This window comes from Mustela nivalis (assembly GCF_964662115.1).
Source record: "Mustela nivalis genome assembly, chromosome: 2".
NCBI classification, from domain to species: Eukaryota; Metazoa; Chordata; class Mammalia; order Carnivora; family Mustelidae; genus Mustela; species Mustela nivalis.
The window spans coordinates 163,393,401-163,415,539 of record NC_139021.1 but is presented as its reverse complement, the minus strand read 5'-3'; the positions used below and the strand labels follow the sequence as shown (position 1 = coordinate 163,415,539).

The 22,139-nt window shown below is 46.7% G+C and overlaps 1 protein-coding gene across 2 annotated transcripts in view; it reads right to left on the bottom strand.

Annotated features, from left to right (window-relative positions):
* The window catches only part of SORCS3 (sortilin related VPS10 domain containing receptor 3), a 587,951-nt gene that overhangs the window by 314,785 nt on the left and 251,027 nt on the right, over nucleotides 1–22,139 (bottom strand). The gene's annotated exons all lie outside the window — the stretch shown is intronic.

Genomic DNA, 22,139 nt, shown 5'->3' with positions numbered 1-22,139 from the left:
TTTTTTTCTTTCAAGATTGTCTTATATATTCTTGGCCTTTCAGATTTTTCTATCAATTTTGAGATCAGCTTGTCACATTCTACAGAAAATATCTGCTGAAATTTTTATTGGGATTGTTTTGACTTACCATGGGAGAGAATTAGCATGTTTATAATATTGTTTCTATCCATAGGCATTGCTTTCTCTCTAATTTATTTAGGACTTCTTTAATTTCTCTTAGCAATGTTTTGTAGTCTTTTGTACTAAGGTGTTCCTCATTGTTTATTGCCTATTTAATATGCTATTATATTACATATATATTTATCACATATTTGATGCTATTATAAACAGAAAAATTTCATATCTTTTTAATTTTATATTTGGTCATCACAACCAGAGAGACACAATTTTTTATATATTTACATTGTATCTAGTGACCTTTTTATAATTAATTACTAATTCTAGTGGTTTGCAGACTCTCTTGAATTTTCCACATAATTATGTTATCACTTCTTTCTCTTCAATCCTTATATATTTTATTTCTTCCATGCACTTTGCACACTGCCTAGAGCTTTCATTATAATGCTGAGTAAGAGAGAAGACAGTAGACATCCTCATCCAGTTCCCAATCTTAGAGAAAAACATTCAAAATTTTGGCATCTGCTGTAGGTTTTTCTCAAAAATATATTTTATCTAGTAAGGAAGTTCTCTTCTTTTCTGATTGGCTAAAAATTACTACTACAATGGATGTTGAGTGTTACCAAATATTTGTTCTCCATCAGTTGAGATAATCATATGATTTTCTCCTTTATTATGTAATTGTGTTAAATTACATGTTTTTTAATATTAAAATAACCTTGCAATAACCTTCCTGAAATAAACCCAATTTAGTTGTAATGTATTATCTTTTTTATATTTTACTGGCTTGAATTGTTAATGTTTTCTTAAGGATTTCTACATCTATGTTCCTGACAGTAATTAATAGGTAAGTTTTATTTCTTTTAATGTCATCCTCAGGCTTTGGTATTAAGGTTATGCTGTCCTCACAATGAGTTGGAAAGTCTCCACCCACCCCATTTTTTTATTCTCTGAAGAATTCTCTGAGACATGTGTTATTTTTTTTCCCCTAGCATTTGGAGGAATTCACTGGTAAAGAACACTGGGCCTAGTGACTTCTTGGTAGGAAGATTTTTAAATACAAATTCAATTTCTCTAATAGATACTGGACTCTTCAAATTTTCAGTATTCCAAAATATTTCAACAGTTGCTCTAGAAGCTCTGATGTCAGCCTCCCAGCAGTCCTTGGGAAATGCTGCACCATACCTCACTGGGTAGGTTCCACCCATGAATCTTCCACCACAGTCCTCATATCTCAAACAGATCCCCTCAGCCTTCGTCCTTTACCTGCATTGCCTCTCTGATGAATGCAACATGTTTTTCCATTAAGAAAAAAAAAACCCTGTTCCTATAGCAGGGTAGTTTATTGCGAATTTAACACAGCAGAATAAACTATTAAGACATAAAATTGTGTCTTCTTTCAGACCAATCAGCATGAAACAAAAGCGAAGTCCCAATTCCCCACATAAACTCTGCTAGACAGACAGCTAGGTCTTTGTCTGCAAGGACCAGACTCTGTTCTCTCCCAGTGGGAATGTTACAACTTTTTTTGCTACTTGGTTTCAGAGCCAGAGAAAGAGGAGAAAGAAGCTTGTACTTGGAAGCCAAGCCTAAAACCATCTTTACTTTATTCTCCAGAGTCTAGACCAGTCCAGTCCAGTGAGGTTAGTCAAGACTGTAGAGTTTGGGTGCTTTGGCTGAAAAGAGCAGAGTCCACGTCCTTAGACTCTTGGTCAAAAGCAGTAAGAAAGGTGGAGGTCCTCTGAGTCTGATAAGCAATATCTCGAGTGGCAGAAATTCCTATGAGGGTGGCTCTGAGTGCCCACATAAACTGTGAACAAAGATGGTGACCTTAAGAACCCTGGAGAAGGAGTGGATATCCCAACTCAACACAGAGGCACAGAGGGAGTAGAGATGGCTTCAAAGTCAGCTACTTCAGCATGGACCAGACATACACTTGTCCAGGGCCAAGTGTAGTGAGGAGCACCACCATATGAGGTCAAAGATGTTTTCATTCTTCCCTGGACTATCAAAAATCCAGCATTTTGCACAACCCAAGAGAGATAGCCAGAAAGAGTAACTGCTATGTACTGCATCAGTAAATCCAGTGTTTAAGGACTCGATCTCCCAGTATCTTTTTTTCGTTTTTAACAGGAAAAAAAGGACATTTTCTTTCTTTCTTTCTTTCTTTTTTTTTTTTACAAGTGGATTACCTTCTACCCTCTGAGTGTTGTGGAACAACAGAAATCCATGCCCACATCTCTTTGGACATTATAGAATAGGGTCAAGACAAAACCCCACAGGTAAATTCATTTTTTGAGTAGGAAGGGCAGGCACTTCACAGAGCCTCAAAGACAGTTTGGCCTGTCTTGATGTCCCTCTGCCCCCATGATATTTCCACCCAAGGACAGAAAATAGCCCCATAAAAATCCAGTATACAGAAGCATCAAGTCTAAGGGATTCTCTCAGGATTTTAGGTAGAATGGCAGGAACACAGTATGGGGTTCAGATGGTTCACTGCTTGGACTGGGCACTCTCTGGGCCATTGTCAGTTACTAATTGCTTCTTGATTTTAGCTTAGTTGAGATGAATGTCAACCCAGTGCCAAGCACTGTGTTAGGTACCAGGAAACCTGAACAGATAATGTATGGTTCTAGCCCTAGGGCATCCAGTGTTTAGCAGGGAAGACAGAAACATAAATGGCTGAGCTGCAGGGAGATACATGCTAGACAAAAGATACACAGAATGCTGTAAAAGCACCAAGGAGGGAGCCATCAATTCCACCATAAATGTCCCCCTTACTCAGCTCTCTCCCTCCAGCAGAAGGTGCTAGGCTTTGGATTCTGGCAGAAGATGCTGGAGGAAGACTATAAGCTATTACAGCTGGAAGTCATTAGTCCTGTTGCAATGACAGGAGAGGCCAACAGAATGCTGAACACAGAAGGTGAGTCCAGGATGGAACAGCCAAACTCAGGTGCCATCTGGACCGGGAAAGCCAATCTGGGAAGCTAGGATAAAAATGTGAAGCAAAAGCCCCCTTCATTTATTAGCCCTCCATGGGCCTTGCCTAGGGACAGACTGAGAACCATCGATAGGTGGCTAAGATCCAGCTACCCTGGAACAGCCTTGAACACCTGCACCACAGTTTCCCTCAAAAAGGCAACAAGGACATTGTGTTCTGAAACCCTGCAAGATGGTGCACCAGGCAGGATAATGGGTACAAGAATGGGAAAAACTTGACTGTCCCAAGACAGCGAGCCATATGTTTACAGACAGAAATGTCAAGAGATCATATGCAAGGTGGGAGGAAGTACTGAGCAAGTTCGTCAGTAAAAGCCTCTTATGGGAGATGACCTCTGCGTGGGGCCCCAAAGATGGTTAGAATCTGGGTAGCAGAGAGAGAATGGGAAGGATCATTCCAAGAAGACACCATGAACATAAGCACCCGAGCTGCCTGGGGACCTGAATGAGAACAGGGCGAGCCTGAATCCTATGAACATAAGAGAGTCCAAAAGACACGAGACAGGAGAAAACACCTGGTGCAGAGCCTCAAAGAGCTTTATACTATGGAGTCTGGCCTGAATCCTTAAGACAATGGGCAATCGCTGGCCGATTTGGAGCAGGGTAGGGACTGCACACAAGCAAATGACCTCACATAACGCTTCTCCCTAAAAACCATTCCTCCCTGACCGATAAAGGCCATTCAATTGGAAGATGTCAAAGCGCGGACTAGTCTCAGGTTATAAATTTACCTGCCAACTAACAGAGCCAGATCAGCTTGAGACGGTTTGGGTCTCTGCACTCTATTTATTTCCCAGTCAAAAACTGAAGTCATGAACAACAGTAGGGAAAAAGGCAGGCTGAGGCTGAATGGGCTCCTAAAGCACAGAGAGCCCTGGAAGTACAGAAAACACATTAAACTGCAGCAAAATGAAAGGGAAAGCTCGGAGTCCGAACTCTGCCAATCAGTCATCCTTCACCGGGTCAAGCATCTACCACTTGGCTGGCTTCCATCCCCACTGGCATCTGAATGCAAACCACTACTCGCTGCTGTGCCTTGTAATTAAAGGTAAGAGTACACAAAAGTACTGCCAAAGGAGAGCAGCCAACATGTGGGGAAGTATCATTTGGAAGGGCCCAATGGCGTGGCAAGGTGCATACATCAGTGGGATTCTGCCACCACTTTGCTGTATGACCTTCAGTAAGGCCCCTTGAGGTGAGCAAGAACTGGTTCACCAGTTCCTGTTTAAGCAGCCATGGGAAATGGGCATCTGCCTAGAGCTTGGGGAAGGGTTGTCCTTCCAAGACCCAACCCTGACTTGGCTAGTATGGACTGGAGGAAAACCTATCAGATATTCAATGTCACTTTGCCTCGTGGTTGAGTCCAAGCAATAGGACCTTTCAGCCAACCTGAGAGAGAACTTAAAATGGTTTGCAAAACACAGCGGGTGTTTGCTATCTTCTTAGAAAGCAACTTCTTGAATTTTACAGTGGACTCTTCTAATGGATTTAATATTCTGTTTCCTGGCATTCAAATTAATACCCACTTTTTCTCAAATATGCTTAATTTCTAAAGTGAAATTCAGCTGCAGTGGCAATCCATAAAACACTGTCCACTGGGAAACCCGAACTCATCTTTTCAGGCCTAGTCAAATGTGACCTCTACTCTCTCTTCTTCTAACTATTTACAGTACAATCAATTGCCTGTTCCTTGGTGTTACCAACACGTTTGATACATCTCTCTATTATAATATGTTTCTTGGACAGAGACCAAGTCCCATTCATCTTGGTGACCCCAGTGCCTGGCATCGTGCTGAGCACAGAGTAAGTTTTCAATAAATGTTTGGTGAATTGATGGCTAGCTGGGCCAATATGCACTCAATCCTAGGTTCAACAACAAGAATCGCAAACAGACTGTATTATTGAATTTATCTTTGTTTGCCAAGACTTGTGTGTGCTCTTAAGCATAAGCCTATCTCCCAGGATCTGGACTCATCAATATAACTGCCTAAAAGCCTTCTTACCTGAATGTCCCAGAGTATCAAACTCAATGTACCCCAATCAAACTATCTGTGGTTCAAAGCCTCTTGCTCTGTGGTCCATGCATGGCTTATGAGTATCCTAGCCCCCAAGCGTTTACCTGGCCACTCAACTGAAATCCCAAGACCTTCTTCTCTGGCACCCCCACATTCAAGCAAGCACTAGGTAAGGCTGACCTTACCTCTGTAGCACTTCTCATGGCCAACTCCCACGGCATCCTTCGACCACCATAAAAGTCCCTGCCCATGTCAGCCTTTGCCTAGAACTTTTTTTTTTTGCCTTTTTTTTTTTTTTGCTCTGTTCTATCACATTTTTAAAACCTGTAGATAACAAAGATTTCCATATCAACCAAAACAATCTTTAATCTCCATATAGTATTCCACTATACTAATGTTTTTAATGTACTAATGTATCTCTCATGGTTGGGCATTCAGGTGGCTTCTAATCCTTTTTTGCTTTTGTACGGAAAAATCATCCTAGACTCTCTGTTGTCAGCCTCCCCACCTCTTAAATCACTATGCCCCCAGTGATCTAAGACACTGATCAGATCATATGATTCCCTATTTCATCAAGGGAAACAAACAAACAAACAAAAACTTCCCTAGCCCAACACAGGAGACCCTTAATCATGCGGCCCCTGACCACCACTCTTTCCCCTCTGCTGCCCGCTCCCATGTGCTTTCACCCTACCTACTGACTTCCTGTGCATTCCTGATCACATTTCCCTCCGGCACACATCTTTGCCACTGCTCATGCTACTCCCCCTGCCCAGAAAGCCCTCACACCACTACCATCAATCCTCAGTAAAGCCCTACTCATGTGGTCACTCAGCTTAAATACTAGCTTCACTCAGAGCCCTCCGGACCCTGTTAGGCAGAATCAGCCCTTCTCACCATCCTGGGCCTGCCTCCATGAAAGCAAAGGCCCAGGGCATAGGACACACTCCAACATAGTCTATGGATTAAATTTCCTTCACTCCAACTAAACCAGCAGTTCTTGATGCTAGAAGCACATTGGAATTATCTAGAAAACTTTATATATAAAATCCAGAGCTTCACCCTACCCTAGATCTTTTAACAGTCCTGAGCTGATGCCTGGGTGTGTGCGGCTTTACAGCCAGCTCCTCAGAAAGTCTGCAGGGCGGCCAGAGAACGTTCAGAATCAATGGCAGTGACTCCAGACCCTTTGAAAGCGGCCATAAGTATTTTCTAGAACTCAGGACAGTGAGCGGGTCAGAGTCTGGAGTCTGGAGTCATTTAAACCTGAGTTCAAAACTTAGGTCATCAACTTCTTAGTGGGGCAGATTTCTCAACCCCTCCCAGTCTCTGTTCCCACAGTTGCCCCATGGGGGTAATGATAGCGCCTAACTCACAAGAGTCCAAGGGTAGTTTTAAGGATGAACCACACCATGCCTATGAGGATATTCCCACCCCAGCACCCAGTGAGTTCACTATGGGCGGCGACCTGCTATCCCCTCAGAGTCCTCCTCAGGCCCAAAGCAAGCCAGAATGCACCACAGGCAGGTGGAGGAGGCCCACGGAACAGACCACAGCTGGGCTGCTCAGGGTCCCCATCAGCTCCCTGGAACTCCAACTGGAAACTTAAAGTTGTCACTTGCTGCAGAGATCATTACTGGTGACAAGGAAGCAGTGCAAAGTGCCCTCTCCCAGTGTTGGCTGTTTTCAGAGATAATGTGAAGTCAATTTTGACTTCTGCCTCCTCTGTTACAAAGGCAACCACTGTCAGATCTTCTCAACTGGTTATAATTCTGGAAGGAGGAGAGGAGGGCTGAGCAGGGAGACGGGAATAGGGTGTGAGCTGGAAGATCCTCTATCCCTTGGGCAGACAGGGGCAGAGGAACACACCAGCAAGCCTCTTTTGGTTGTGAGTCTCAGGATACTAGAGGTAGAGATGAAAGGAGTGCGCTTACCCACACATCTAGAAGAACTACAGAATTTTTTTTTTAAACTCCTCTCACTCAAAACACTCCATGAAAACACACTTTAAAAACTACTCATAGCATACCTGTGCCCAGGCCATGTGTTAAGCAGCACCCAAAAATATATGACGTAGGTTTCCTGCTCTCCATCCAAGGATAAGCCTTGGGAAAACTTACCCACCATCTTTGCAGTGGTTGAGGAAGCCCTGATGTTAAGGTCCAGAAATTATTTCCAAGCCTGACTTTCCATCAAGAATGCCTGCGAGACTCTATCCCCAGGCATATCCCCAACATGCCCCAGATCTATGGAATCAGAATCTCCAGGAGGAAGTGAGGTGGATAAGGGGAAAAAGGAAGTGAGATACTGGGGTGTCAGGGAAAACCTCCCAGAGGAAAAAAGGTACAGGCTGAACTTATAAGAGTAGTAAGATTTTGGTAGGTGCAGTAGACCTGTATCCTTGAGAGCCAGGACATAAAGATGGGAAGGATGGCAAGCAGGAAGGGTGCTAACGCCTATATGATTTACCTGACTTATCTCGCTTGATTCTCAAAAGGCCCCTGTGAGGCAGTGAGGCAGGCATTGTTGCTTGCCACACAACAGACATTCCTTATTCCCACCTAACAAATTCTGCTGAGCTCCCCCTCTACGTGGGGGCATGTGCTTGAAGCGACCAGCTGCACACTGGCTCCCCTGGCCTGTCCAGTCCTGGGAACAGGCACGTGCCAGGGATGCGGTGCTGGGAGCTGGGAGTATCTGGCAGCGGTTCCCTCACTTGGAAAACCTGTTGTCTCCAATTCTTCTTCTGGACATTTTCATGTCTGGATGTGATGCTAGAACTGCAACTATCTTTTCCCAAGATGAGGAAAGTGGCCTGAGGACAAAGACCAACACTCTAGATGGCCAAGTAGAAACAGTTCAAGAAGCTGGCCCTTGACGAGGTCACGGCACCAGTGAATTAAGGATCTGGAAAGTACCACAGCTTTACACGTTGTCACAGGAAGTAATAAGTCTCCCATCCTATGGCAGGGCAAGGTGGGGCTTTCTGTGACCATGAGAACCCTAGCATCCTAACTGACAGGGGCAAATGTGAGGATTTCCATTTTAAGGATCATATGGCCTGAGGTCTGGAGCAATGAGCACTTGTCTGAGGTCACAGAACTGACAGGGCTGAGAGGGACCCAGAGAAGAGTGGATGAGTCAGCTCAGCACCACGTGCTGGAACACACCTGCATACAAATTTTCTCCCCAGACACCAGGGAGCTATTGAAAGTTCCTAAGTAAGACTGGCCAGATCAAAGGGGGATACCTGACACCAGATGAAAAGTTCTACCATTTTTTGAGAGGATGACTGTGCTAATGGTCTGGTTCCTTCCCACCTCCTCCTCCCTTACCTCCAGGGTGGAAGGTCAGGCCCCAAGTACCTGCCCTAAGACTTCAGGGGAAGCTCAGCATGCAGAAGTTCATAAGCAAGCATCTGTGAGACCAAAGAGAAATGATTCTTACAGTTGCTCAAGAGAAGAGGGTGACAGAGAGCACTTGAAACCAATTACACTTGGCTTCGGGTCCAGCTGAAGCAAGACAGCTCCCCCAGACAGCCACGTCACACAGCCGTTAATGCTGAGGGAATCTTCTCCGAGAAATAACTTTTTACAACCTTGTGTCTGCGAGGCTGCTGTGCTCTGAGTTGCTGGACGCTGATGCTCCATGTGTCGGGATCGAGGTGGGGCAGCTGAGACCAGGAAACCAGCGGTTTATTATTCTAAGCCACCCCTGCAGAGCTAACCTGTGGGCAAGAGGCCGCCCTGACATCCTCTCACTCGTCTGTGAAGGCCAGCGCAGTCAGGAAGCCTTCCACGCATACATATGCCGTCGCTGCCTCCCCCGGGATGATTGAAGATTGGAGGTTCAGGCCAAAGACCACTTTGGATAATTGCATCCTATCTCTCTGCTACTCTTCTGTGTGACTGTCCTTCTTTTCTGGCCCAGGCTGACTGCTTTCATCTGTCAAGTGCCTCCCCTGTTACCATCCCCCCAACAAGCAAAAGGTACCCTAAAAAATGAGCTGCTACCAACCTCACAGTCTCAGTCCAGGTCCCTGCGTCCAAGGTCATCTTGTACTCAGCGGCCTATCTTCCTGCTCTCATCCCTTCCGCCTGGTCCTCCCATCTGGGGCCTTTTCTCACCTTTTGGACCCTAACAGACCTTCTCCAATTTTAACCTTTTCTCTCCTTATTCAGTCTTGATTCATATTCTTCTTTCATTTTGCTGCCTTTGGCTGCGCTGGGTTCACCTTAGCCTTGGGGGCCTTACCCATGACCCATGGCTCCCCACTGAGCTAAAAGACTGACCTGGCCTCTTCCAATCCAGGTGCCCTGGAAACTCCAGGTTTATTGGACAAGGACAGAGAACATCTCAAAGGATACTGAACAGCATCCTCAGTAACTACATGTCTTTCCAGGTCTGCCTGCATGATGCAGGGTCTTTCCGCAGAACTGCATAGGAAGAGCAGTGGGCTTGAAGCCAGAAATCTGATTTCAAAAACCACAGTTCTGCCATTAAGTGCCTGTATAACCTTGAATAAGTGCCTCCCCTAACTAGGACGTGGTTTCTTTACCAGTTTAATGAGACGCTTGAACCAGACAACCTTTGAGTTACTGACCACCTTCATCCCCAAATAGAGCACCCAATATCTGAGAAAGAGAGGCCAAGAGTACCCAGCTCGACTGAGTGCCCATTCATAAAGGGGCAGACACAACAGGAAACTACCCCACAGGAGCCAGTTGTCTTGAAAGTAGGGCAGTGATAAGAGTAATAATCAACAGTAATTACTAACTAAGGACCAGGGTTCAATCACAGGCAAAGCATTTGCAAACATTTCTCATTTAATACTTCTATCAGCCTCTGAGGAAAATACAAATATTACTCTGGTTACAACTAGGAAACAAAAGCTTGGAGTATTTAAAAATGTGCACAAGCCACCAGCTGCTAAGAGGCAGAGTCAGGATTTGAACAAAATGGCTCCTTGCCTACGTGGAAGGAGCCCCTCAGGAACCTGGTCAGTCCCTACCCTCTGGGGGCTTGCAAATGGGAATGCTAGAGCTTGGTCCTGCTGCTTGCTCTTGTGAGGGACTGAATGCTGAGGCATTTGCCACAGGCTACTTCCTGCCCCCAGCCACCCCAGCCTATCATTTGTCTCCTGTTTAAGAAAACTCAGCAAACCTACACTCCTCTAACTTCTCACTTCAGTAGAGAACATTCTTTAGAACTTCTTAGCATGGGACCATGGCACTGTTGAACTAGAAGGAAACACATCCCTCTGCATATCTATACTCCTTTGTAGATAGCAAAGAAAGGTTCTAGAAGTGCCCTTCTAAGCCTAGAAGGCCAAAAGAATACTGTCTTAGGACCTTATGTTTTAAAGTTGAAGAACAATGTGGGTTTGAAATCTGGTTTGACCACTGTCCACCCAGGAGAACTTAGTGTTTTTGCCTCAATGTGTTCATCTTCTCTCTCTCTCTCTCCCCACAGTCTCTCTCTTGCTCGCCCGTGAAGCAGTCATTCTGCTTCCCTTTCCCCATGCCCTCCTCCAAAAACACAGAGAACTGTGTTACCATACATATTTGTGTGTGTGAGAAAAATGTTCACATGAAACCATCGGCATGGCACACATTGTCTTTCTAACACTCACGTCAGACTAAGACCCTGTTCCTGACGTCGAGCAGCAGGCTGAGCCTCTAGGGGGTGTCCGCGGGCACCTGGGTCCGCTGCCCTAACTGTAGTCTCTGAGGGGCAGGCCACCGCCTCCTCTCCAGCTCAGTCCCAAAGGAGAGTGCCACGGAAACACAATGTCTGCCCGCGTGGACCGAGGCCTGAAGGGCCTGTGTGCTTCCTGGACCTGGTGCCGCACAGCAAAGATCTCCACCATCATGAGGAGGGACGGACCATCTGAGCGCCACTAAGAGGAAGCAATGCGTCTGATGTGCATGTGCATGGACAGCTGTGGTGTTTCGTGGGGGTACAATGCTGGCAGGGCTGGGGAGGGGCTCTGAGGCCAGGCAACCCTTAATCCGAATCCCAGCTCCACCAGCTCCATCTGCCTAATTGGGCTTGGGTGATAATGGGTGGAACCAGGGGTGGCAACCATCACTTTTAATTTAAACTTCATTAAAGGAGGTAGAAGTAATCAATGCCTCAGTGAGAAGACATGCCAGGCAGGTGGCTGGAGAGAGAAAAACAGGAGGGATGCCGAGGAGGCGATTCTTTCGTTTTAGAAGTTGAAAGGATGTTGCCTCATGTTAGAGGAATACAGATGCCTTTCACAGGATAGCGAGGTCAGCTAGATGGACACCGGGTCCATGAGGAGTGGGAAGCATCATGGAGCATGGGACAAAGCCAAAGACGTTCATTTAAGTGGGGGAAAGAAGAGCACAGTGTGAGCCTCTACTCTGTGCATGGCATGCAGATTTCATTTAATTCTTAAAACTGTTTAATTCTCTTTGGAGCCCTGTCTACAGATGAGAAAAGGAAAGTGCACAAAAGTGAAATGACATGTGCACAGTCACCTAGCCAGTCAGGCTCAGGCTGTGCTGTGAAGCTCCTCTCCCCTCCATCCTCCCCCCCCCCCCCGCCGCCTCCAGCAATCACTCGCCTTGCTGGGCACCAGGGAAGAATCAGGAATAGGTAGCAAGTTTCTACACAGAACACATCTTTCTCCCTGTCTGGAAGCCAGGAGACCCTCAAGCATATTTCTCAGAGCTGTTTCCTCTCTGGCTCATTTCTTTCCTCTCTGTGGTCACCCTAAGACAGCCCGAGCCATTTCTCAGAGTTAGACTCATGCTGTGGGATGGCAGTCCTGACTGTCCGCATCTGCTCGCAGGGGGGCCCTCCACATGGAACTGCCAGCACCAAGTTCAGCCTCCATTTGTCACGGAGGTCGGCGACTTACTCCACACTGCCGGCGCAGACCCCCAGTGGGCCAGGACAGCAACTTCCTCGCTGCAGACCTGCCCCGGGGCCATTTGGCAGACCCGAGGATCCCAGGAGGCTCGCCCCTCATTACCCGGACACGCTCACCAACCGAGCGTGCACGGAGCACGGACGTCTGTCGTGCTGACCTTAGGCCAGCAATGGGGGGCTGGGTGGGGGCAAGCCATACATGCCAGGAGCAATCTCTCTGCTTGGCTGAGCTCACCGAGGAAGGAAAAAAGAGAGTCATTTCTCTCACTGGTGGTGGCGGTTTTTGTTATAGCTATCTTTACCTCGGGGGCAGCGGGATCCATTCGCCCTGTAACTGTGCGTCGGAACAATAAGAAGAACACGTCACCCTGCCATCCCAAGCTCTTTGTTAAAACTGCTCTTGCCTGGGATGCTCAGAAAATACTCCCAGAGGTCTGGGGAGGGCAGGGCAAGGATGGAGAGCTGCGTGCAACACTTAACACAGGCACCTCATCTGCCCGTCGGTTCCCGCCAGTCCTCAGGCACACAGACAGCTCTCACGCCATTGGCCCCTGCTCAAACACCTGCTGGGACTCCCCAGGACCCCTTCCTGAGTCCTGCCTCCATCTCTGAGATTTTGGGGGGGGGGTCTATAATATTTAATCCCAGGCCATCTCTCTCTTGACTTGCAACTGCTAAACCCGGTCTGTTAAAACCCCCACGGCTGGCCTCCCCTAATGTATTGTCCAAGTTGCGAGCTTTCTTCCAAATTTGGCCCGGGTTTTGCCTCTACTCTTCGCTGGTTCTGATTATGCCACAGGGGGATAGCTTCCTCAAAGCTTGGTGCTTTATTAAGTCTTTCAGACTGGGAGATAGGGTTACCTTGTGTCTTTTTTTAACAGCCGTCAACATGTAAAATTCCCACCGTCTCCACAGGTCATCCGAGCCTGGTGTGGAAGACCTTGTCAGCCCATCGTGTTATTTTCTCATACCCAACGAGACTCCTTCATGTGCCAGTCTGATGCCCTCTCCTTTGGGTTGAGTCCTTAGACTTTCCACGCCTATCAGTGGCTCTGCCTGTCCCCTTGCCTGGCATCTCCCCCTGCACGGAACCCCTCCTCAGAGGCTTCACGGAGTAACTACAGTGGTCCCAGGATCCCTGGGATAAGCCAGGCAGCAAAACAGAACCAGCATCTCATATGAACTCCCAGAAACACAGGCTTTCCTTTGGCCTTGAGTGCATGCCAAACCAAAGTTCACCCAGAATAGGAAAAGGGCTTTTTTTTTCTTATTTCTTAACTCCAAAGTTTCCATAATGCTCTTTGTTGATATCTTCTGAACACAGAGGGGCACAAATACACACATAAAACCCAAATCCATTAAAAATCAAATTTTAAAAAATAGGTTAGACAAACAAGCCACTAAAAAGTGCAGCAAATGGCTAATTTTTATTATTCCTCTTAAATGCCTGAATAATCTTACTGCAAATCATATCTTTATTAAAAAAAAATATAAGATATACTTAATGCCAACCCCAAAGGGCACTTTGGAGAGAAGCCAGGCTACAGGTTTATATTCTTCCCATTTTCAAATAAAATGCAAAAGAAAAAAACTAGTAATCATTTTAATGAGCCTTTAAATAAATTATTGGCTAGAGCACACTGCAGTAATTTATATGGGGAACCACATACATATATTTGCTGAGAAAGGGACTTTGTGACTAAAGAGTGAATTTCCAAGAATTACTTTAGATTCTCTTTCCTTTAAGTGATTAGTTTGAGTTGAACCACACTTCACATCCACTCCATCACTGGGCCCACTTGCAAAGGCAGGTGGACACCTGTAAACCAGGGTTTGTCCCTAATACCTACACCCTCTTCTGATGTCCTAGTTCTCCTTTATGGGCATTCCCCAACCCCCAACAAGTTTGATGCTTTCATTTTCTGGAGGGCGGGGCATTACTCTCTGGATCACTTTCCAGACACACTAAGAGGAAAAAGGTTTGGACATGGGATCCATAAATGAAGAAGGTTTCTCTTCTTTTTCCTTTTTTCACTCCTTCCTTTCACACATTTTCCCATAAACACTGCTCTAGCCTCCTGGTAACTGTTAATTTATGAGGCAAGAAAAACAAGGTGGTTGTGAATTAACAAGAAGGGACCATTTCTCTCCATCAGCGGAATAATCCATCTCCCTCAGGCTGTCAGCAAGCTTGGTTTTAAGAGACAGGGAGGAAGATTGCAGGGGGAAAATGTGGCAGTATGCCTCCTGGACAGGGCAGGATGTGGGGCCCTTGGAAACCCAGGGTTCTGGGGGCTGCAGCCTCTCCCCCAAGAAGTGGAGAAGCAGGCAGCCCAGCAGGAGAGGCTTGGCAGCCCCCGTGGTCAGCAGGGAGGCACAACCAAGGAGCTATGCACAGGGAGGCTGATTCCAGTCTGTGATCATAATGCCAGCTCCATCTGAGCGGATACAGTCCTCTCTCCCCTTTCTGTAGCTTATTTCCTCCAAGTCAATATTACATTTCTCATTTTACCCTCATTTTGCTCCCAATGGAGGGCATATGTCAATGATCTTTTATGCCCATTTTACAGATGGTGTAACAGAGGCTTAGAGAATTTGAATTATTTTTCTGATCCCCACAGCTAAGAGAAAGACCTAGACCAGAAAACCTAGTTCCTTTCCCAGCATCTCTTCCCCAGGGGTGCCAACCTGGGTACACTCATTTAGCCAGGAGCACGTTACTCAACCTTTCTGTCTTCCAATGTGCAAAAGGCAATTTGGATTTCAGGCCCTTGGTTTCTCAGCCAGGTTCATCTGAAATGGGATTCCAGCAGGAACTACCAAAGAGCTGAGAAGCTGTGGAAGTTTGTATGACCCCCCAGCTATGACACATGTTCAGGGAGACAGGGGAAGGGAGTTCAAGTTCCCATCCGTCCCCTACTTGCGTTCACATGTAGCCGGGTTTCGCCATCGGTCCTGAGCACCCCGGCGGCCGACAGCCTACAGACCTGTAGATGGCACCAGATTTGGAGTCAGTAGATCCAGTTCCATCCCTCGCTCTGCCATAAGTGACTCCCCGACCTGGAAGCGGTCTCTCCTGCCAAGTGGGCGCCTGCACAGAGAGTCTCAGAGGGCCCTTTAAGCCCCTCTATGCATCAAGCCTAAAATTAAATATGGGCGCGAGTGAGTTAGGTGAGCCCAAGCATATCACTAACCTCTTCGTGCCAGACTTTCACCATCTGCAAATGGAGTAACAATAGTACCAACATCCCAGGGTGGCTGGTGAAGTATTAAATGAGTCAATTCACAGAAAACATTTAGAATAATTTGGGGGCACATTGTTACTGTTCAAAAAAATGCTAGCTGCTTGTCATCGTTATTGTATTAGCAACACCACTGCCATTAATATCCCAGACACTTGTCACCTTTGGAAACAGAAGTGATTATTTGCACGAGGAGGGACTTGTCTTACTTGCTCTTGGACACATGGTTTATTATGCAGATTTTGTGAAGGGAGAAATCAGGGCCCACAGCGAGGCGCTGCCTGGCTAAGGACACAACAAGCAGGAAGACACGAAAGAAGAACTGGGATGCAGCCGAGCTGATCCGCGGCCCACTCTCCCCATGGTGTTCTCACACCTGGGCTGCCAGCACACTTCTGACAGCACCTTGAGTTCCCTCTCCTGCAAGAGGAGAAATGTGCATGCCTGGACAGGGACAGGGACACTCATGGGAAGCTGCGTCACCTCATGCTGATGGAAGCCCACTGCTAGGCCACAGAGAAGGATGCTGTAACTTCAGAAAAGAAGCTTCTAGCCTGATGGAAGAGCCTAATTGGCCAACAGGTGTCCTTAAAACCAAGAGCTATGGAGATCACACCTTCCAAGGACTACCCGACTGGCTGGGCATGAACCCAAAGTCCATACGTCACCACATATTATGATGTAACCCTCTGAAAGGCACTGTCCGAATGGTGGCCATCCGGACAAACTGAGCTGGAAAGAACCTCAAAGAGTACAGGAGCCAAGCTTGCCATTATACAGAGGGAAACAGAGGCTCTGAGTGGGGTCTGGCTTATTCAAGAACGCACAGTTGCACAGGGGCAGAACCAGGACCAGAAAGCAGAGGTCTGCCTTCTATCCCTATTCTAAAGGTCTTTCCCTTCAATGACCTCAAAGGTCCCTTTGCATTGTAGGACCTACTATATGATTCCTTGGAGTCAAGGCAAAAAAACCTTCGTGAGCCACACTCAGCTGATAGGTCACACAGGCCACAGAGGTGTCACTGTGTGGTCGGCTCTCAGTAAGAGCACCCACTGAGCACTATCCTTATACTGGGGACCCAAAGGCCACGTTGCAAGTACCAACTTTTCGGCTGGGGAACAACGGAAGGCCACCTGGACACAAGGCACTGAAAAGGATCTGGGAATAGCCTGTCAGGCCCCACACTCTAAATTCCACTCCCTAGCCCCACTAAAACATTACAGAACACAAAACTTTCATACGGAAATAGGCAGAGAAAATGAGGAAATGATGACAGTGACATCACAGCACCCCCAAGCCCACAGTCTTCTGGAGCGCATCAGGAGAAACCCCCTTTCCGGAGTGGCGATCACTGTCTGCGCTGCGCGGGGCCCTATCACTCACCAGCAGTTCCCGCCCCAGCCGACTGCACATCTCTCAAAGCAGGAAACACCGCCCCATCCCCAAAAAGACTTTGCTCAGAGCTAGACATTTAACGGCTTAAGGGCCTGAAATTATCTTTCCTCCTTCTCCTCCTTCTTATGATTGTAACTGCTTTGTTTTAGTGTAAGAGGCTTTACGATCTGTGAGCTGAAAGTGGACTTTCCCTCATCCTCCAACAATCGCAGGTGACACGGTCAGGGAACACAGAAGGCAGGTAGTTTAAAATCCTGTGTTTTGTTTTGTTAGAAGGTATTCCCGTGGGTCACAGAGCTCAGGGTTATGCTGCTGAGTTAAGAGAACGTTATGGGAACAACCCTCATCCAACACATTGACAATGCCTCTTCAACAGCCGGACAGAAGTGGCTTCCTTGCCAGAGAAATCCGACTGGCGGTTCCCACTGTATTTCTGCAGGGAAGCCCGGAAATAATTTTTCTCTGCAACGGTAAGTAAATTAGGAAGGGAAGATCTGGCACTCCCCTCCTCTTCCAAGAAACGGTGAATTCTCTACTACTAATGGGCAGAAAACCTGAAGCAGCCGACACGATTAGGGTGCTGACTGCAGGCACCTGCTCTGTCGGTGCACGGGCAGCCAACCTATAGACCAGGGCAGAGAGCGTCTCCTTTGTGGGCAGATGAAGGCGAATGGGGATCCTGGGCTGCGCTTGCTAGCTCCTTGACGAAAAGCAAATGGCTCAGCTCTCTGAGCCTCAGTCTCCTCACCTGTCAGATGGGAATAAAAGTACCAGGCTCAGGGGATTAGGACTGAAACTTAGAATAGGGTATACTTGGAACTTGTGAGGAGCTCCATAAGAACTTATTACCCTCTTCTGGTAGCAGACCGTACAGCCTCCTACCCCCGCCCCCATGCATGCAGGCACACCCACCTCTACTCTACAGTAATTGAGCCAAATTCCCTAGCAGTCAGAATTTCCTATGCTCTCTGCCACTTCCAAAGCACTCTTTCCAAATCTGCAGGTGGCAGCCACTTTTGAGCCAAAGCAATTAGGCCATAGCAAGCCTGCATTTCCCTCCCCACCTAGAGATTTGTTCCCAAAAAGGCTCCTGTAGGAGCCAAACCCCTCTCTTGCTAGGGCACAAAGCCCTCAGCATGTTTGTATTGTACAAAGCACAGTTCCATTAAATGCAAGCCTGACCTTGGCACATGCCATTCTGACTGGACCAGAGGGCAGGCCCTGGGTGACAGTAACGAGCTCTAGGAACCCAGAGATGTTTGTCTCCTGTGAGCAGAAGCTGTGAGAGGGAACTCAGACCCCCCCCCCCCAATGCAGCAGAGCCTCTCCTCGGGGACACAAACCTCATATACACCTGCTTCTAAAACGAACACACTACTCTTCATGTTCAAAGTTCCAAACTCAGACATCACCCCGGTAATGAACCATTCAGCCAACGGCTGGAGAAAGGCAAACAGGAAGGGATGTAGAATTCACATCAAATACAGTCAGGGCAGGTCAAGGTCATTAAAATAATACTGATACCACCACATCAAAGGAGAGTCTAGAACAACTTCAGTGGGAGCTCCCAGCATTTCATATCAACACTCTCATTTAGGAAAGACCAGTAAGTATGGCTAGGGCAAATCTCAACTGCCGTAAGGGAGTCCAGCATCGCGGGATGTATCCTGACAAATCTGTCATTCATTTCCCTCATCCACGGGAAACGTGTTGCAGACTCATCATTTACAAGTAATACAGCCATGGGGTAATCTTACCTGCCTTTAAAGTGGCAAGGAGGACTGGAGGTTATATAGATTAAGCTCCTAAAAGATAGCTTAGCATAGTAGGTGCTCAATTAATTAACATATACCCATGTTAACACTTCTATTTTCAACCTAATGGCTTACTGGCTATCTGCATTTGAAGATTTTATGTTGTCAAAAATGCATTAGAAACCCAGCTACTATATAAATATAAGCACAATTTACTGTTTTGCCAGAGGCCAGAGATCTCTGATGTTCTCATAGCCTCCAACGACAGTAGTAGCCATCTGTTAAAATAAATAACTCATTAAGGAAAAAGCAAGTGTTTCCACAAGATTAACTGAAAATATGCTGGATTTTTCACTGGCTGTCAATGAACATGGGCAGCTACAGATAATTTGGGTGCTGGAGGAGCCGAAGATCTGGCATAATGCAAGCAGAGACGAGAATCTGGAGACCACAGGTTTAAACTTTAAGAGATAGTTAAGAAGGCAACATAGAAGTTGAATTACAAGGTCATGATGACCCAGAGCACTAAGCAATAGAGCAACAAACTGAGGATTTTCATTTATATCTAACTGCCATTTCGCATAAGGAGCTGGAGAAGGGTCATTGTAGTAAACCAGTCAGTCCAGTTAAAAGAAAAGTCATCATGTAGCGTATCTGTGAACTGTCAGCACCCAGAGGCTCAGAAGACAATCACACACATTTACCATAAAATGAAACAGAATCTAATTTCATCATTCCTTGGATGATTCAGAAAGCATTTCAGGATCACACAGTCTCCTTATGAATTAATTTCTACTGCTATTAAAGAAAATAAACAAAACCATGGCAACAGGGGTGCCTGGGTGGCTCAGTAGGTTCTGAGCCTCTGCCTTCAGCTCAGGTCATGATCTCAGGGTCCTAGGATCAAGCCCTGCATCAGGATCTCTGCTCAGCAGGGAGCCTGCTTTCCCCTCTCTCTCTTGCCTGTTGCTCTGCCTACTTGTGATCTCTCTATATATATTCAATAAATAAAATCTTTAAAAGAAAAAAAATGGCAATAGGGGCCCCTGGGTGGCTCAGTCGTTAAGCGTCCAACTTCAGCTCAGGTCATGATCCCGGGGTCCTGGGATCAAGCCCCACATCAGGCTCCCTGCTTGGCAGGAAGCCTCCTTCTCCCGCTCCCACTCCCCCTGCTTATGTTCCTTCCCTCGCTATGTCTGTCAAATGAATAAAGAAAATCTAAAATCAACAACAACAACATGGCAATAGCCTGTACTTTGTCTTTCCCCAATCGGAGTGGAAAAATGTCTAGGCTTTTATGTCTAACTTGTTGGGTAGCAGCAACTCCCAAGTAAGAGTTAACTGCCTTGATGGTGTTTCTCAGAAAAGTCAGACACAATAGGCTCCACTTTAGTTAAGTGGGAATTAATTCCCAAGAGAAACTGCTCCAGAGAGCCCATGGTGTGGATATCACCACTACGCGGGAGAAATGGAGACAGAATTTCTGCACCTGGGGCCTCTAAATCCCAGCTTTCCATTCTTTCTGACCCTCAGCATCTGTGTTAACCAACCCTTTGTTTCTGCACCTTTTTTTTTTTTTTTAAGACTCCATTTATTTATTTTAAAAAGAGACAGGGCAGGGGGGTAGTGCAGAGAGAGGAACAAGCAGACTCTGTATGGAGTATGGAGCCTGCAATGGGGCTCGATCTCATGACCCCTGAGGTCAGGATCTGAAACCAAGAGTCAGATGCTAAACTGACTGAGCGACCCAGACAACCCTCCTGCACTTCTAATCACATCTAGGTTATACCACAGAAAGATAAAGAAGTCAGGGGTAGAGAAAAATAGCAAAAGACCAAAGGAGACTTCATTATTTAAAAAAAAAAAAAAAAGTGACATCATTATGAGTAAAAGCTCAACAGGAAACAGACATGACAGATGGCCACCAAAACAGATGCCAATAGTTGTGACCCTTAACATCCCACTTCAGAGAAAGACAGCTGACCTACTGTCTCAGAAAATAACATCAACTTTGTTGTGGTCCAAAGTCAAAAACCATGCTGAAGGGCTTCTGCCATAGGTCAAAAACCTGCTTTTCCCACAGGGCATACACCCCAAGACATGGTTCCATCTGACCCCAAGTCACTTGTGTAGAATGGAAAAAGCTTTATACTGAGAGTCATGAGACCAACTGGCAACATCACCACCAACCAGCTGAGTGACACCGGTGACATCTGTCCTCTGCAGACCTCAGCTTCCTTCGTAATGAAGGGGGCAGGGCAGAGGAAGAACTGAGACAGACCATTGTTGATTACATTCAGTCCAGGTTTATCAAGGGTCCATCATGGACATGGCACCTAGCTTTCCTCTGGGTCAAGAAGCAACTTCCTCAAGCTTCCAAGACAGGGCTAGACTGTACACTGTGAACTACTAGGCTGTGATTGTATAGGAGGCAAATGTGCCGATTGTGGTCTGCAGCAAAGAAATCTAGACTGAGATTCCAGAGTCCTGACCTCTCACCCAGCTCTGCGGGCTATTTTGGCTTCTGTTTTCTCCTCTGTAAAACAAGGTTACTGGTACAGATAACGGATTCTTAACTGAGACTCCATGGACATCCTGGGTCCGTGAGTGGGACTCCAGCTGTTCACAAACTGCTAAACTTCCAGTTTGTGGGCAGGAGTATGTTTCCAGAGAAGACATCTAGAGCTTTACTCACTTTTTCAGAATCATTGAATAAGAACTGCTCTTACAGATACAAATTTATGATTCCTTCCTGCTCTGACATCCAACAAGTCACATGACAATACTGAAAACTATGGAGATGACAGCACTTCAGGGCAAAGCAAACAGAAACTACTCCACTGAGTAACAAGTGTCCCAACAGCCAACCTGATGATCACCTGGGTTTTGGCTCTTGACTGGTGGGCAGAGTCTCAGGTCTGGAGCCTCCTAGCTAGATCACTGGGCATCCAATCATCAACGCTGAACCACAAGTCATCCATTCTGCTTCCTCCCTTTGCTGGGGATTAGGGGTGACAGAGGTGGGAGGGAGAAGACAGTGGGGCATGGCACTCCTGCTATGGGCCTGATTCAAAGCTGTTCTGCTCTGAGCGGCATAAATCATCATCATCCCAGCTTGGCCTCTACCGGGTTGGACTCAGAAGTCAGGGACATCTAAAAAGTGGGTTGAAGCCCACCCCTGCACTTGTTCTCACAAAAAAAGGGGGGGGCTAGACACCTACAGGGAAATGCAAATCAGATTGCAAGAGGAAAGCTAAGCCGTGCCACTGTCAGACTTTGAGAAATACTAAAATGGCCTTTTAGATTCCTGGTGTGTTTCTAGGGGCTAGGCCTACCTAAGTTTCTAAACAGCAGTGCCTTTCTGGCTGCAGAAAGATCACCCATCCCAGAACCAAGATATTACACAGTATTTATTTTCTAAAACCATCCGTCGTTCCGGGAGCTCAAAGGTCCCTCCTCCCAGGGGGCCTCCATGACCACAAGGTGGTTTTCTATGACTTCCTCCACCTCCTGGCTATTAAGTCAACTGGAAAGTCAGACAGCAGAGGGGCCAGCAGCCGGTTTGCTCTCCGTGCCCAACGGTAGCTCTAGATCAAGCTGGTGAATCCAAGAACTCCCTATCCTTCCCATGGCAGAAACAGACCTCTGTTTACAAGGGGTTCTCTGAAAACAGACCAGCACGAGAGAGGCTGGAAGAACTCAACTGCAGAGACAAG